Source organism: Pan troglodytes, chromosome 3 (genome assembly GCF_028858775.2).
Source record: "Pan troglodytes isolate AG18354 chromosome 3, NHGRI_mPanTro3-v2.0_pri, whole genome shotgun sequence".
NCBI classification, from domain to species: Eukaryota; Metazoa; Chordata; class Mammalia; order Primates; family Hominidae; genus Pan; species Pan troglodytes.
Window position 1 is genome coordinate 14,442,612 of NC_072401.2, and position 17,466 is coordinate 14,460,077.

At 41.0% G+C, this 17,466-nt stretch overlaps 1 pseudogene; it reads left to right on the forward strand.

Moving 5' to 3' along the window:
- Positions 1-13,389: 13,389 nt before the first annotated feature.
- On the forward strand, positions 13,390-14,561 carry LOC471146 (splicing factor C9orf78-like; annotated as a pseudogene).
- Positions 14,562-17,466: the final 2,905 nt, after the last annotated feature.

The following is a 17,466-nucleotide window of genomic DNA, read 5'->3' on the forward strand; positions in this document are numbered from 1 at the left end:
GTGGGAGTGTTCATCCAGTTTCTCTGCAAGAACTCCGCCTGGCCCTTCCAACACTAGCCGAGGAAGTAGGCACTGATCCAGGTTAGTTTGTTCAGACTCTTTCATGAGAACGGAAACTTGAGCAGAGCCTTACAGTGATGGCAGGCACTGGAATTTGAGCATACAGCAGTTATGTCCTGAAAATGTGCTCATTAGTTTTTGCAACCACATCCATCACCACTGGATGTGGTACATTTTTAGTACCTAGAGCAATTCCAGGTAATGCAGGCACTCAAAAATACTTGTGGAATGGACAAGCAAATGAATGAACCAATGCTCAGAGTATCTCTGGTTCATGTATTGTCCAAAGCCTGGTTATCCAAATCTTTCTTTAATTTGCTGAACTCCAGGAATGTTTCCATTAAGTTAGGCAGAGTCTATTTCACCTGTTTTATAGCCAGGATACTCTAAACTGATAAAAATGGATGCCATTGACTCCTCTTATTGACAGGGCTTTTTTTTTTTTTTTTTTGGAGTAGAAAAGGAGGTATAGGTATTGCCTATACAATTGACCCTTGAGCAACACAGATTTGAGCTGTGTGGGTCCAGGTATAGGCAGATTTTCTTCTGCCTCTGCCACCCCGAGACAGCAAAGACCAACCCCTCCTCTTCCTCCTTTTCAGCCTACTCAACATGGAGACGATGAGGATGAAGACCTTTATGATGATCCACTTCCACTTAGTAAATAGTAAACATTTTTTCTTTATGATTTTCTTAATAATATTTTCCTTTCTCTAGTTTATTATAAGGATACAGTATATTAATACATATAACATACAAAATATGTGTTAATGGACTGTTTATGTTATTGACAAGGCTTCTGGTTAATAGAAGGCTATTAGTATTTAAGTCTTTGGGGAGACAAAATTTGCATGTGGATTCTGGACTGTGCAGGGTTTTGGAGTCAGTGCCCCTAACCTCCATGTTGTTCAAGGACCAACTGTATCTACTATTTGTTGGAGCCCCTGTCCCACTTGTCCTTGTCATGCATTACCTCATTTGTCCTTCTCTGTTGAATGTTCCATAATTGCACCCTATCAAGCATGGATGTTACATACTAAGTTATCTTTTGGGAATCAGTGTCAACATAAAAAAAGAAAGAAATGTCAATGTCAAAAAAAAAAAAAAAAAGGAAAAATCAGCTTGTCCCCAGTATATGTTAGCTTGGAAGCACAAAACTCTATTTGATATTTTCAGCGGGATGTCATGGTGGCGGGGGTCTGCCAATATTGGCATTTGATCTTCCTATTTCTACCCTAGAAGTGGAGATGGAAATCAAACCAAACCAGCAGGCTAGTGTAGCATAGGACAGTGTCATTCACCATTTAGTAAACAATCAAGTACTTATTGTAAATATGGAACTTGCACTGGGGATTGGTCTGGAGCAGATGGGGACAAGCGGAAGCAACAGAGTGATTGTAATGATTACAGGGAGGGTTACAGAGGCAAGGGCCTGGGCATTTTTTGAGGAAGGAATCATTGGAAGTCATCTGTTCACTTGGTCTTTAGGAGATCTGAACTCAAAAGGTGGTTAGAATTTCTAGTAATGAATAGCCCATTACCAAACACCTCTTTAGGCACACTGGACACCTCAATATCTCCAAAGATATTTTTTCATAATTTACTCATTTTATTCATGCTGTGACCTCCTCCTGAAATGGCTTACTTCATAATCTGTTTCTCTGAGTCTTTCAGGGCCCAACAAAAAAATTAAAAAAACTTATATCAGGGGTTTCATCTTCTCTGATTTCTAAGAAAGCAAATTGCATAGTGCAGGGCAGGAGACAAAGGCGCTGGCTTCAGACAGATAACGTTGTGAGCCCAGGCTCAGATGTTTTATATGCTGACATGATAGTTAACTTTCCTTAGTCTCAGTTATCTCTTCTGTAATATGGGGATGACGGTGATAATAATAATAATATCTTTTAGGGTGATGGCCAGGATTAGAGAGATACTTCTAGTAGCTGCCATACGATGGGACATTGATAATTGATAGGTATTTATGGGACATTGATAATTGATAGCTCTTTTGTATCAGTGCCACAGTCCAGCATAATTTCATTCCTCAGGATTCCTTTAATGGCATCATATAAGTTGCAGTCATTGTAACTTTTACTAGACTGACCTTGCTTCCTGATTTCTAGTCTCTATCTTAAGTCATAGCTGTAGTTACATCTATATGTATCTTTATGTCCCAAGTTCCCAGATGGCAGAGATTAGCTTTAACAGGTATTGTGCAAAGGTACCCAATAAATGAATGCCAAACAAAATAAAAAAAAAGAGAAATATCTTTAAGTGATTTTTAGCTCTACTGGTTTTGTAGTTTTATAAGGTTTTAGCAGATAAATTAAAGCTTATTTTTATGATTTTAAATTTTGCTTCTATAGAGCACTTCTAATAGATTCTTTTCCATGACATCATTTTTTTAATATGCACAAACATCACCTCATTTGATCTCCTTGGTTCCCCTACAAGGCAGATATTATTGGTACTTCCTGATTATAGTTCGTGAACTGAGGCGCCAAGAGGCAACAGAACTTCCCAGTCATAGCATGGTGTACCGGGAAGCAGGCATGAGAGCTGATGTCTGTGCTCTGCCCTCTCTCCTGAGCTGGGCTGACTCCCTCGAGAAAGTCCTAAGAGATAATGGATGTGAAAATCCTCTATAGACTCTAGAGTGGAATATGAATGTAGGGGATTATTGCTATTATTTCTAGGGCAGGCAAGCTATAACCTCTTGTGGAACCATTTATCAACCAGGAAATCCTGTTGCTGTTCACTGAATTGTACCCCTGTGACCCAAAAGATAATGTATTTCCCAATGTAGTTAACTTAATACTATTGGCTGACCTGTACCTTGAACTGAGCTGGGTGAGTAATATTTAAATGCGGAGCCTGACAGCTCATAACCCACGGCGGCTTACTCCCCCTGTGGCAAGCTGCTGAGCCAGGGAGGGAAGAACTGTGGAATGCGGGGATGAATAAGGAGAGAGGGATGGTGTTCCTCCAAAAACAACCCATGGCTTAGATTTGTTTTTGATAGTTTGATGAAAGGAACATGTTTGTTCCTTTTGATTATCAAGAGTGCTCCTTGGGCTACCTCCCACAGATACCCTTGGATTGTCAATTTCAGCTGCTCTCACACTGGGTCAGAACCATTCCATGTTGATTTAAAAACCCAGTGGGGGATCATCTGACTGGCATTTGATATCATGGTTCAACAGCCTGCTGGATCCTCCATATGCCTGCAAAAAAGGAAAATGCTTGCTGGACACTTCTGCAGGCCAGAGGCAGTGGGAGGGGAAGGGAGGGTTTTTTCTGCTTTAATCTCTTAAATACAGAGCTGAAAGTACAATTGAGTCATACAATTAAGAGTATGTTTAAAATAGAAGGGAGTTTAGACATCAGTGCAAAGACCCTAATTTTATAGACAAGGAAATGGAGACTCAGAAGGGTGAGCAATTTGCCACACAACTTGATGCCTAAATTCACCAAATTTAAATGAATGATTCATCTAAATCAGTTAGATGAGACATTTCTTATTCCCAGTTTCCAATTCTTTTTGCTCTATCATGCTGCCAACTACTAAGGATGACATCTGCCCAAGCCCATGTAAAAGTGACCAAAAAGGGCAGTCCTTAGAGAATTATTTTCTCTTTTGTGTTCTAATAACCATCAATCAATCAATGAACAGACATGAGCTTTACTCTGCACCTGACACAGAGCTTGGAGCTGTAAAGGGGAACCTAAGATCTTCTCAGTGAAGTGACAACTTCAAGTCATGCTAAGATAAACCAGGCATGGTGACTCATGCCTGTAATCCCAGCACTTTGGGAGGCCAAGGCAGGTGGATCACTTGAGGCCAGGAGTTCGAGACCAGCCTGGCCAACAAGGTGAAACTCTGTCTCTAGTAAAAATACAAAAATTAGCCAGGCATGGTGGCAGGTGCCTGTAATCACAGCTGTTCGGGAGGCTGAGGCAGGAGAATTGCTTGAACCCGGGAGATGGAGGATGCAGTGAGCCAAGATCACACCACTGCATTCTAGCCTGAGTGACAGAGTGAGATTCTGTCTTAAAAAAATGATAAAAAAATAAAAAACATATTAAGAGAGTGACCAACTACCAGTATAATTGTTGAATAATGGGTGGAACACACTATATTATTTGGGTATTAATTTAAGCCATTGCTTCTCATGTTTTTCAAGGTTGATACAAAACCAAAAAGAGTGCTTTGTTTCTGGACCTTTGGGTAGAGAGGGCAATAACTAATCATGACTGATTCTCTATGAGTTCTGAACCAAGTAAAAAATAGCCCCAGGAACCAGATAATAATTCTAAGGAAGCCAGTTTTATTGCCAGCAAAGCTGCAGTTGGACAGTTGAGCTTGGCACCATGGCTGAAATGGACCACGTTACCCAATGCAGGACCTGGAAAAAGCATATCCCATGGGGGCAGGATGTAGAAGACAGCTCACATGTGACCCTGATGAAGACAAAGGTGGGAATTAGAGAAGACACAGAGTTTGGGCTCCAGAAAGGGAGAGGGAAAGAAGAAAGGAAGAGATGTGTTGTCCTGTCCTAGTAAGACAAGCCTCACCTCCTCGTGAGAAGTGGAAAGGACAAGGAGAGGATGAACATTCCTATTGCAATGGCCAAGGAAGGATCATGCAGAGAGGAAGAAAGGTTCTCCTATAACTTTAAGAAACAAGAGTGAGTGCAAGCAAAATGCAGACACAAAACTACTGAGTAGGTTGTGGAATCTATGCTGCAGAGATGGAGAGAGGATATAGGATCCTCCCTTTTTGTTTTTTATTTTAACTTTATTCTTGCCTGTGGTAAAATACATATAATAGAAAATGTACCATCTTGACCCTTTTTTAGTGTACAGTTGAGTAGGATTAAGTATATTTCCATTGTTGTGCAACCAATCTCCAGAACTTTTTCATCTTGCAAAAGTGAAACTCTGTATTTATTAAACACTAACTCCTCATTCCTCATTTTCCTTAGCCCTGGTAACCATCAGGTCTCTATGAATTTGACCACTCTATGTACCTCTTATAAGTGTAATCACACAGTATTTGTTTTTTGGTGACTGGCTTATTTCACTTAGCATAATGTCCTCAAGTTTCATACATTTTTTAGCGCGTGTCAGAATTTTCTTCTTATTTGAGGTGGAATAAAACCACATTGCATGAATAGGCCACATTTGGTTAATCCATTCATCCATCAGTGTACATGTGGGTTGCTTCCACCTTTTGGGCATTGTGAGTAACACTGTTAGAAATGTGGGAACATAGGTATACAAATATCTCTTCAGATCCTGCTTCCAATTATCTTGGATATATACCCAGAAATTGAACTGTTGGATCAAGTCCCCGCAATTTTGACAAAAAAGCTTGATGTTCTCAAAAGATTAAGTAGAATTTGGAGACCAGAAATCTACAGGTTTGCAGAGTAAGAATGGATGCGCTCTGCTTTCCCAGGGGATGAGCGACCAGGTTTTATTTATTTATTTATTTATTTTTGAGACAAGGTCTCACTCTGTCGCCCAGGCTGGAGAGCAGTGACATGATCTCGGCTCACTGCAACCTCTGCCTCCTGGGTTCAAGTGATTCTTGTGCCTCAGCCTCCCGAGTAGCTGGGAATACAGGCGCATGCCACCATGCTCAGCTAATTTTTGTGTTTTTAGTAGAGATGGGGTTTCACCATTTTGGTCAGGCTGGTCTCAAACTCTGAGCTCAAAGGATCCACCCACCTCTGCCTCCCAAAGTGCTGGAATTACAGGCATGAACCACCATGCCAGCTGTGACAAGGTTTTAAATAGCAGTAAGGAAGGGTTAGGGAGGCAGTATGGTCCTTACTATGGAGTAGCCTCCAGAGGCTATGAAAAGAGCCTGTGGCCTTGGCTGGTATGAGAGTAGGAGGGAGAAGGATTCCTGCCTCTCTTCAGATGGCAAGGGATGAAAATGTGGTGAGGACTCAAATTTGTACCCAGGAGTGTATTTTGTTTTTAATTCTTATTCAAAGTAGGGTATACCTTTGCTTGCAAGTGAAGGGTAGGGATAGAGGATGTAAAATATCTTTTGTTTAACACAAAGAAAGGAGGGGCCCAGGATGGTTCTAAACATTCCACAATGCACAGGATACCCCTACAGCAAGACTGAAAAAGTGGGATTTGTTATGTTTTCTGCTGAAGGTAAAGTCTAATTTCCTTTTTACAAATACCTGCTAAGATGCCTATTCCTGTCTTATTTTATTGATTAGGCATGTGAGAGGTGGCTGTCCTGAATGATTTAACTGACTGCCCAGAGATTTAGTGCTACGATCAGGTGTCCTTACTCCTAAGATTATTTCCTGTTGTTTGCACCTTGAAGGGTCAGATAAAAAGAGGTCACTGAGGATCAAAATTACCAATAAAGAAGGAGAAAGAATGAGTATGTATTCTGTGCTCACTGTTCTGGGTGAGCACTGTTCTGGGACCAGCTCTTTACTGCAGTTTGGTAAATTGAAATTCAGAAAACCAAATAGCCTGTGAAAGGTCCCGTTTGAACTCAGGCATATATTCGACTTGGCTCTCATCTTTAAAACGCACTGCTCCTTTTTAGAAAATAAGTGATTAAAAATTAGTTCAAAAGCTTCAATAATAAAACAGCAATATCTAGACACTCCAGTCTTCTATTTATTCACTGAAAATAGTATTTTGAGTGCCTACTCTGTATCACATGCTGTGCTACGGGCTGAAGGTACACTGGTCCTGTAGACACACTCTCAGATCAGTTGAGCAGGGTGAGGCAGGTTACTAAAATGCCATTGTCTTATACTCCAAATATCCCATAGACACTGTGTGTGTGATTGTGTGTGTGTGTGTGTGTGTGTGTGTGTGTGTGTGTGTAAGACAGCTCCCTCATGTTTTGATGACTGAGCACTGTTTGCTTCTTTTCTTCAGCTGTTTACCTGCAACCTCTTGATCTCAGGCATTTTGACATGAGTCTGTGAGGATGATCAAGGGACAATTCTGAGTGCAGCACCATATTAGGCAGCAGAGTTGCTGTGGCTCGACAAAACTTGTGTGCTTGTGTCCCTTCCCTGAAACCGAGTGCTTTCCCTTAGGGGAATAGGGGAGTGAAAAAGAAAACAAATCCTGTTTCTTTTCTTTACTCATTACACTTTACTTCTGGTCACCAAAATGTGTAGGTTTTTTCTCCCCCACATTAAGGAATTCTCTTCTCCTCAATGGGCACTGACTGTGTCCTAATTTAACTCAGTTCTGATTCTGTCTCTAGATAGCATCAGATTCCACCAAAAGGGGTAAGCTTCACAAGACTGCACCCCATTTCAGACGCCAATCTCAAGTGGTGGAGCCCCAGGTTATCCACAGCTCCTGTTTAACTTGGCTAAGAATGAAACTAAAATATTGCACCCCAAAATATACTGCTTTGACATATTTTGAGATGGCTGTTCAGAGAGTATGCAACCAGAAGGATCTCTGAAAAAGCTGTCTTTCGTGGGGGAGATTAGCGCCTGGGAAAATATATCTGCATTGATGCTGCCAGGCTTTCTTTGAGGTCCTCCCTTTTCCAGGTCCAGAAAATATTAACCAACAGCCTGACACCTTTAAAGGTCTCAAAGACATGTTTACCAACTATTCTCTTTGAGGGCTGCTACCTGTGAGGTTTCACCTACATAACAAAACCACCTTTGCTAGCCAGGCCTCTCTTTTCTCCCTCCCATAACCTATATTGTTATTATTACTCAATTTACCACCATAACCTGTTTTTGGCCATGCTCCAAGCCTCCATTCTTTCTGTATCCTCAAGATAGTAGATAAGCCTCCGTAACCAATTGTGGGGTTGGGGTAATCATTCTATGATTCTTCCCCCTGCATGTTAATAAATGTGTATGCCATTTCTCCTATTAATCTGCCTTTGTCATGTTAATGGAAAACACAAACTCTGCAAAAATATTTTTTAAAAGTTATTTCTGAGACAATAAGAATGACCACAGGCCTGGGAAGCAGGGTCCTCAGGCTCAGGGAATACTGAGAAAGTGTGTCCAAGGCTGTTGGATTACAGTGTAGTTTTATACCTTTTAGGAAGGTGAGAGTTATAGGAAAATATATAAATCAATATGTGGAGGATATATATTGGTTCAACCAAGAAGACGGGATGTCTTGAAGTGGGGGCTTATACCTTATAGGTTCAGACATTCTTTGATTTGCAATTGGTTAAAGGAGTAAGGCTCTGTCTAAAACTTGGAGTCAGCAGAAAGAAATTCTTAAGATAAGGATTTATGTAGCAAGGGTGATGGCCTGTGGATGTGACTTAACCCTTACCTTGTGTGGCCTTAGGTCTTGTTTATAATTTGGTATCTTATTGCCACAAATAGTCTTTTTGTCAGCCTTATGATCTCTATTTTAACATCAATGCTGGTCAGTTGTTATGTCTAAACGCCAAAAAGGAAGAGGTACAATGAGACATGTCCAACCTCCTTTCCATTTATGGCCAGGAACTCAATTTTTTAACGTTTCTTTGGAGTCCCCTTGGACAAAAGCGTGTCTGTTCAGTTGGTGGGGGGCTTAGGATTCTATTTTTAATTTGCAATCAGTTGACTTTTAGTGAATCTTTAAAGAGCAAAGGGGAAGGTTTCTCTTAACCCCTAGAGCTCCCGAACAGACGTTCCCATGATGCCCTCCTTGTGTTCAATCATTTGCTAGAACAGCTCACAGAACTCATTAAAACACAACATATTGGATTACCAGTTTATTACCAAAAAATACAACTCAGGAACAGCCAAATGAGGGGACGTGTAGGGCAAGGGATAGGGAAGGTGTCTGGAGTTTCTGTGCCCTCTCAGGGCAAGGCCACCCTCCTGCACCTCCACGTGGTCACTAAAAGGAAATTCTGTGAACCTCTTTCGTCTCTTTCTTGTGGGTTTTTTGGAGGATGCATTACACAGGCATGATTTATTAAATCATTGGCTAATAGTGATCAATTCAACCTTCAACCCATCTTCCCTCTCCAGAGGTCAGAGGGTGGGGCTGGAAGTTCCAACCCTGTAATTATGTGGTTGGTTCCCCTGGCACCCAGACCCCATCCTGTAGTTGTCTGTGGTTTTTCCAATAATCACCTCATTCACGTAAGCTCAGGTGTGTGTGAAAAGAGTTTGTAATGAATAACAGTAGACTCTACTCTCACCTTTACTGCTTAGCTCACTTAGGAAATTCCAAAGGTTTTTGGAGCTCTGTACCAGGAACTGGATGAAGACCAAATACATACTCCTTTTTATAAATCACAATATCCTATGGAGTACTGAGGTTAAGCACATGGACTCGCTGATCAGACAGGCCTGGGTTTAAATCCCCCATTTACTACCTATTTGGATTTGAACAAATGGCTTAACTTCATTGAGTCTCTGTGAAACTGTCTTTGCAAAGATCATGACAGTGGGGGAAACCTAGCATGGCTGACTCCATTTTGCCTCTAGCCTCACAGCCTGGCTGTCTTCACTCATTGCTGGACATAGGCCAAGCTAACTACAGGAGAAATTTAGTTTACAATTTAACTTTGAAGCAAGGATAATAGCAGTCCCTCCCTAAAACTGATCCCCTCTTTCTCTGGGGTGCTAAAACCACCTCTGTAAGACTAATAAAAGGCTACTAGATTGGGATTATGGGAGGAGCCTGAATCCTGCTAAAATGTAGTGATAGTTTCCATAATCCCTTACTGACCAGGAGTCATGTGGCCAGAGGTCACAAGATTTGTGACTTCTCCAATCGTTACTATAAATAGCATCACTATTGGGGAACCTAAGATTGATCTTTGAGCTATTTTTCAGACTTTTGCATATCAACTGCTGATTCCACCTAGATTTGTGACTCATGATTCAACTTATCTTGTGGCTCCCCAACCCAGAAGCAGACTCAGTACAGGAGGACTGTTTTCCACACCTCTATGATTGCACCCCCAACAAATCAGCAGCACCCATCCCCCACACCCCTGCCCACCAAACTATCCTTGAAAAACCCTAACCTCTGAGCCTTCAGGGAGACTGATTTGAGTTACAACTCTAGTTGTTTCATGTGGCTGGACTCACATTAATTAAACTCTTTACTGCAATACAATGGTCACAGTGAATTGATTTGGTCTGTGCAGTGGTCAAGAAGAACCTGTTGGGTGATTACATCTGCTTCTTCATATGTAATGCAGAGATGTTCAGAGTTAAGACCATGTCAGGACACTTATGGGAGGCCTAAATGAAGTGATGTAAGAAGCATTCCACTCCAGGGTAACTTGCATTGACACCATGGGGCCTGAGGTGGGCATGGAATAAAATGCTTAACAGAAATAGTACAAATACAAATACCAGGGCCTTTAGCAGCAGTTTCCTTCTCTGAGCCAACAGGGGAAGGGGCGGATGGAACCAGCCATGGGCATGAGAGGCGAGAATGAAATGTCCAAGGGATCTTCAAGGACAGCAGAGGCATTGCGTAGGGGCAGCCTGAGCAAGTCCACATTAGAAACCTTCTTGAGACTGTCCAGAGGGTAGGGGACACACTTTCAGTCAAGTCTTGTCTTTCAGCGTGGAGTGAGCCAGAAAAACAGTGATGTCTTTTTTTACCCCTAGGCCAGGGAAACCACAGTAAACATACGCATCATGTTATGGCTGACTGAGAGTCAATGCTAGCAATTTCAGACAGACCCAATGTTATAAATTTACCCAAGACTATTTCAGGGGCCCTGGGATAACAGTGGTAGAAAGTGAACCCAGAGACAGATGGGCAATGGCTTCAAATATTAGTTTCAACACTAAGTAGCATATTTGGAAAGTCACGTAACCTCTGAGCCTCAGTTTCCTCATCTACAAATTGGAGAAAATACTGTTTCATATGGTGGCTGTGGGTCTTAAATATAATCAAGTTTCCAAAAGCAGTTTTCAAACTGTCAATCCCTGTGCAGATTTGAGAGGTTGTTATGTTATTTCTAAGTAGGCAGTGCTACTGTGGATTTTAGTTTAGTGGAAAGAAATTCTACTAGTTCATGCTCTACACGGTAGAATCTTTGAACCTTATATTCTCACTCATCAAACACCTTAAACTGTGGAGGTGCCTAGAGTGGCAGAAACAGAAAAATCTATCATCTAATTCAAAGCATCATTTTCTTTGTAGCTCACTGGAAAGGGAGTGGAGAGCACTTCTTTTGTTGGGTTTGCTTAATTCAAGAGGGAAAAAGAAAGTCACAAATGAGAAATGCAAATCTAGGAAGACATCTAGCCTCGTGCCTGGCTTTAATAATTGCTCAGATAAGAAAGTCTAGTATCCATCCATACCTCTCCACACATTCACTCACATATTTAGGGTCTAAGTTTCTGTTCAGTGTCACTGATGGAAAGATCCACCTTGGACTTATTCTATGACTGCTCTTTGTTTATTTTTCATTATTTTATCACTATTTGTTTTACTTCATTTGGGCTGCTATTACAAACTGCCATAGAACGGGTGGCTTATAAAAAACAGTAATTTATTGCTTACAGTTTAGAAGGCTGTGAAGTCCAAGATCAAGGTGAGTGCAGATTCGGTGCCTGGGATGGTCCATTTCCATCAGGACATCCTTCTGATTCACAGACAGCTATCTCCTCACTGTGACCTCACATGGCGAAAGGGGAAGGGAGTTCTTTGGGGCTTATTTTATAATGGCACTAATCCCATTCTTGAGTGTAGATGCTAATCTACCTCTAAAACCCACCTCCAAATGCTATCACATCTATATTATGTCCCCCCACATTTGGGATTAGGTTTAAATGTATGAAGTTTGGAGGCACATAAACAGTCAGTCTATAGAACTATTTGAAATTATCTTACGGTTTTATTTATTTGTTTGGTTGATTACTATATTTTTGCCTAGTGAGGAGAACATGGAATGATCCCTAAGGTGGAGCAGGAAGCTGTCAAGAGAGGGGAAAAGGTGAAGGATTCCTGGAGGCTGCTCAGCAATCCATCTAAGACAAAATGCAAAAGAACCTGTTAAAGATCTTTCCCCACCCTGGTGGCCTGGGGAACAAATCACATTTGGAGAATTGAAGAAATCTTAAAATGCAAGCATATTAAGCCCTTTTTCCCCAAATCACTTAAGGTATCTAATACTTATTAAATAATTATGTGTGCATGTATTAGGCACTGGACTCAACACTCTACCCACATTATTCCATTGAGTTTTCACAGCAAATGTGTCCTATTGTATTCCCATTTTACACACGGAAAAACTGAGGCTCAGGGAATTGAATGGACTTGCCCAGATTGTTAAGTGGTGGATCTGCGAAGGGAGGCCAGTGAGCCTGACTCAGAATTTGGTGCTTTAAACTATCATTGGCAATTGCACATGAATTGTCTACCTTTTCTGACAGCTTCATAGAGACATGTAAAAATATTGGTGCTCCTCATGGATCTATCTTGAGCCCACTTTTATGATTCTTACCTTACACACTTACAGGGGGGTTGATCTGTTATTTCCTCTGCATGAAATTCCATGTTTATGTTTTTCAGCTTCATATTTCTGTATCCAGCTACCTGCTGCTGTCTTTATCTGCTTCCCTATTTAAACTTCAACTCAGCATATTCACAACTGAATTTACTCCTTTTTTCGCAAATCTTCTTTCCCTCAAATATTCCCTGCCATAGTCGAATGACGCCCTCAACCACCCAGTTGCCCCAGGGGGAACCTGAAAATTATTCCTAAAATCTGCTGTGTTAGGCTGTTCTTGCATTGCTATGAAGAAATATCTGAGACTGGGAAATTTATAAAGAAAAGAGATTTAATTGGCTCACAATTCTGTAGGCTGTACAGGAAGCATGATGCTGGCATTTGATTGGCTTCTGGAGAGGCCTCAGGAGGCTTACAATCATGGTGGAAGGCAAAGGAGGAGCAGGCATGTCTCATGGCAAAATTAAGAAGCTAGCAAAGGTTGTGGGAGGGGTTGCCACACACTTCTAAATGACCAGATCTTGAAAGAACTCACTATCACAAAGATAGCACCAAGCCATGAGAGATCTGCCCCCGTGATCCAAACACCTCCCACCAGGCCCCACCTCCAGCATTGGGGATTACAATTCAACATGAGATTTGGGTGGGGATAAATATACAGACTGTATCACCTCCCTCCCTCCCCGTATCTTGGAATGTGTTCTTCTTTAGTCTTGCTCCACTATATTTTGTCCATTCTGGTTGACATTGCCTGTTTATTATTTTTGATCATTGCAGCTGTTTTTAAACTGTTTTTCTTATCTTTATTATCAGTCTCACAAGTCTACCTCATTTAGAGCTACTAGAAGTTGTTTTATTAAAAATTCATACTTAAATGCAAATCTCAAGGCACAGTGGCACTGTGGCTGGACCATAGGGCTGGTGCCACCGTGCTGGTCACCAGGAAGACTTTCTGTTGGCACTGGGATAACTCAGAGTCAGAGGAAGATGAAGATGATGCAGAGGAGGTTCAATTAAAACTGGAATAGACCAGAGAAGTACATAATAGAAGGAAGAGATTCAACGGGTGCTGTCGCCCTGCTGTTGGGAAAGAAGAGACCACTCAGATCCCTTTCAGATGAAGATAGGTGATGTGGATATGAAGAAACTGAAGGAAAAGAGCAAAGATAAAATCAGTATAGAGGAAGACTTTCACTTGGGGACATCATTTTCTGCAGAAACCAACTGAAGGGATGAGGATGCAGACATGATGAAGTACACTGAGACAGAGCTAAAGAAGAGCAAAGGGATCGTGGAACATGAGGAACTGAAAGTCAAGCCAAGGAATGCAGAGGATTGTCTTTATGAACTTCCAGAAAACATCCACATTTCCTCAGCAAAGAAGACCAAGAAGATGTTTTCCAAGCAGATGCTGAGTGGCATTCCTGAGTTGGACCTTGGCATCAATGCTAGAATAAAAAATATCATTTCTTCAGAGGATGCCAAGGTCCATCTGCTGGCAGAGTAGCAGAATAAGAAAAAAGACAGTAAGCTATCCTTCATGCCTACCAACATGGCTGTGAATTACGTGCAGCAGAACAGATTTTATCATGAGGACCTCAACGTTCCCATAGAGAGAAACACAGAAGAACCCAAAACCAGACTCTTGAGGGTAGGCGACACGGAGAAGCTAGGTGACACAGAGAACGCAGAGGCTGAGAGGTCCCCTCCTAACCACAAGCATCCTGATAAGCAGAAGGCCACTGATGACTATCGTTATAAAAAGGTCAAGAATATGAACAGGCAGTACTGAGCTGTGCAGAATGGGATGTAAATATTGCCTTCCTCTCCCTCTCTCCATTCCTCCCATGAAAAATGGCTTCCTGGACTGAGAATGCTCAGTTGCTAGCAGAGAGTTCCAGAAACAGACTCTATTAGGCCTGCTGCTTACCTGTTGGATTTTTTAAACACTAAATTGGTAACTTTTTGAAACAAAGCAATGCATAATGTCTCATTTGGGGGCAAACTCTATTTTTGTGAACATTATTAAATCTTGTTTGTAAATACATTGACTTTCTCTTAATATTTGCTCCAGGTCAAGAAGAAACAACTCTGTATTCCTAGTGTGATAATATCCTTTAGATTATGCTTTTATTATTATATATGCAATCATGTCTTCTAATTTCACATATTTGGAATGGGGTCAGAAATGCATTCTTTATTAATTAGAGTGGATCCAGTTGACAGAAAAATCTAGGATGAGATCACAAGGATACTGGTGTTTTCTGACTTTCACAAAATCACCTGTTGCTTTTCATTAAAAAGAACAAAGCAAAAACAAGAAAAATATCAAATGCGAACCTCATTGTATTACTTCTATATGATTTCTTCTTACTCTGAATTCCTGTAGCCTCTTAGCCCTTGACACATATTTTCCTACTCTATAGTTTAAAAAATGCCACCTGTGTATCTTGTCTCTTTCTTTCTTCTTTTCCTCTCTCATATCTTTTCCTTGTGCCTTCCATGAATTTTCTGTAGCCTCTTCTATTTTTTTCTTTTAACTTTTATTTCAGTTTTAGGGGTACATGTGTGTTTGTTATATGGGTAAACTCATGTCATGGAATTTTGTTGCGCAGATTATTTCATCATCCAGGTGCTAAGCATAGTGCCCTATAGGTATTTTTTCTGATTCTCTCCCTCCTGCCCTGTCCACCCTCAAGTAGGCCCAAGAGTCTATTGTTCTCATTTTTGTGTCCAAATATTCTTATTGTTTATCTCTCACTTTTAAGTCAGAACATGCAGGATTTGGTTTTCTGATCTTGCATTAGTTTGCTAAGGATAATGGTCTTTAGCTGCATACATGTTGCTGCAAACAGCATGATCTCATTCTTTTTTATGGCTGCATAGTATTCAATGGTGTATATATACCACATTTTCTTTATTTAGTCTACCATTGATGGGCATTTAGGATGATTCCACGACTTTCCTATTGTGAATAGTATGTAGCCTCTTCTTTATGCTAGACTGTGAAACTGACATTATGAGAAGATTTATACCATCACACCAGTTAGAATGGCGATCATTGAAAAGTCAGGAAACAACAGGTGCTAGAGAGGATGTAGAGAAATAGGAACACTTTTACACTGTTGGTGGGACTGTAAACTAGCTCAACCATTGTGTAAGACAGTGTGGTGATTCCTCAAGGATCTAGAACTGGAAATACCATTTGACCCAGCCATCCCATTACTGGGTATATGCCCAAAGGAATATAAATCATGCTGCTATAAAGACACATGCACACATATGTTTATTGCAGCACTATTCACAATAGCAAAGACTTGGAACCAACCCAAATGTCCATCAATGATAGACTGGATTAAGAAAATGTGGCACATATACACCATAGAATACTATGCAGCCATAAAAAATGATGAGTTCATGTCCTTTGTAGGGACATGGATGAAGCTGGAAACCGTCATTCTGAGCAAACTATCGCAAGGACAGAAAACCAAACACCACATGTTCTCACTCATAGGTGGGAACTGAATAATGAGAACACTTGGACACAGGGTAGGGAACATCACACACCAGGGCCTGTTGTGGGGTGGGGGTAGGGGGGAGGGATAGCATTAGGAGATATACCTAATGTAAATGACGAGTTAATGGGTGCAGCACACCAACATGGCACATGTATACATATGTAACAAACCTGCATGTTGTGCACCTGTACCCTAGAACGTAAAGTATAATAAATAAAAAGCGTTGGGATTACAGGCATGAGCCAACACCCCCCCCTAAAAAAATAAGACATTAGCATCATTTCCTCTTCTTATTTCAAGATTAAAAAAACAAAACAGCCAGAAAAAAATTTATAATCCAAAAAATATTTTCATGTACATCCTCTAATTTATTTCCCACATTACTGTCAACAGGCAGATAGAATTATCTCTATGTTTACAAGTGGCGACATGCACTCAAATAAGTCAAGTGCATTGCCCAAATCCATAGAACCAAGAAGGATCATCCCTTGCACTGGGCCCTCCACTCTTAAGCCCTGTAATTGTTCTGCTCTGCAGCACTGTTCTTTGAAGCAGGCACCCCTCATACTTTACACCTGCGTTCACCATTCCAACACGTCATAATGCATTGTCAGTACATACAGATCTCTGATTCAATCCAATCAGGACAAGCTGTGTTCAACCAAAGTCTTTTAGGGGCAGAAACACATGGTATAATAGAGAGGAATCTACCAGCTGCAAACATTTAACATTTCTGAGGAGTCAGTATGCTTTACCCAATGAAGAAAGCCCTTTCATTGTCCTGGCTACTGGGCTAAGTGAAAGTCAGTGATCAGGGCTTCTCTTGTGGTTGTGGGTCTGTGTGACTCACTAGTCATGAATACCACAAAAGCAAATGCTGCTCCTCACTCTTTCTTGTGTCTTTACTACCTAACAGAGACATGATTGTTCAATATTTATCTATTATAGGGATTGATGCTTAGGGATTTAGAAGTAGATGGGAACTTAGTATCTTTGCAAGGGTTCCTAAACTCCAGTCATCTGTGTAATAAATGCATACAGCATATCTTTGTAATATATTATACATGTTTGCCCAAGTGAGTCCTATTTTTACTCTCATTTATTATTTATTGACTCTTTATTATTCATTAACTATTATTACCATCCCTGGTTTTACAGGTAAAGAAATTGAAGCTTAAAGTAATTAGGGGACTTGCCCAAGTCTCCTAGGACTGGAATTAGTTAAGAATTAGTGTCAGAACTGAATTTGAACATAAGCAGTCCGATTGTAGATTCAGGGGTGTGTAGCCCGCCCTTCCTGCCCTCGTATCTAAGGCTTTTTCTGCTTTTTGGGCGAAGGAGCCTTGCTGTAAGGATACTGCGGATGGGGAGATAACAAGGTGCCTGCAGCCCTTCGTGAGGGGAATGCCAGAAGCCTTGTGGGGGATGTTTCTG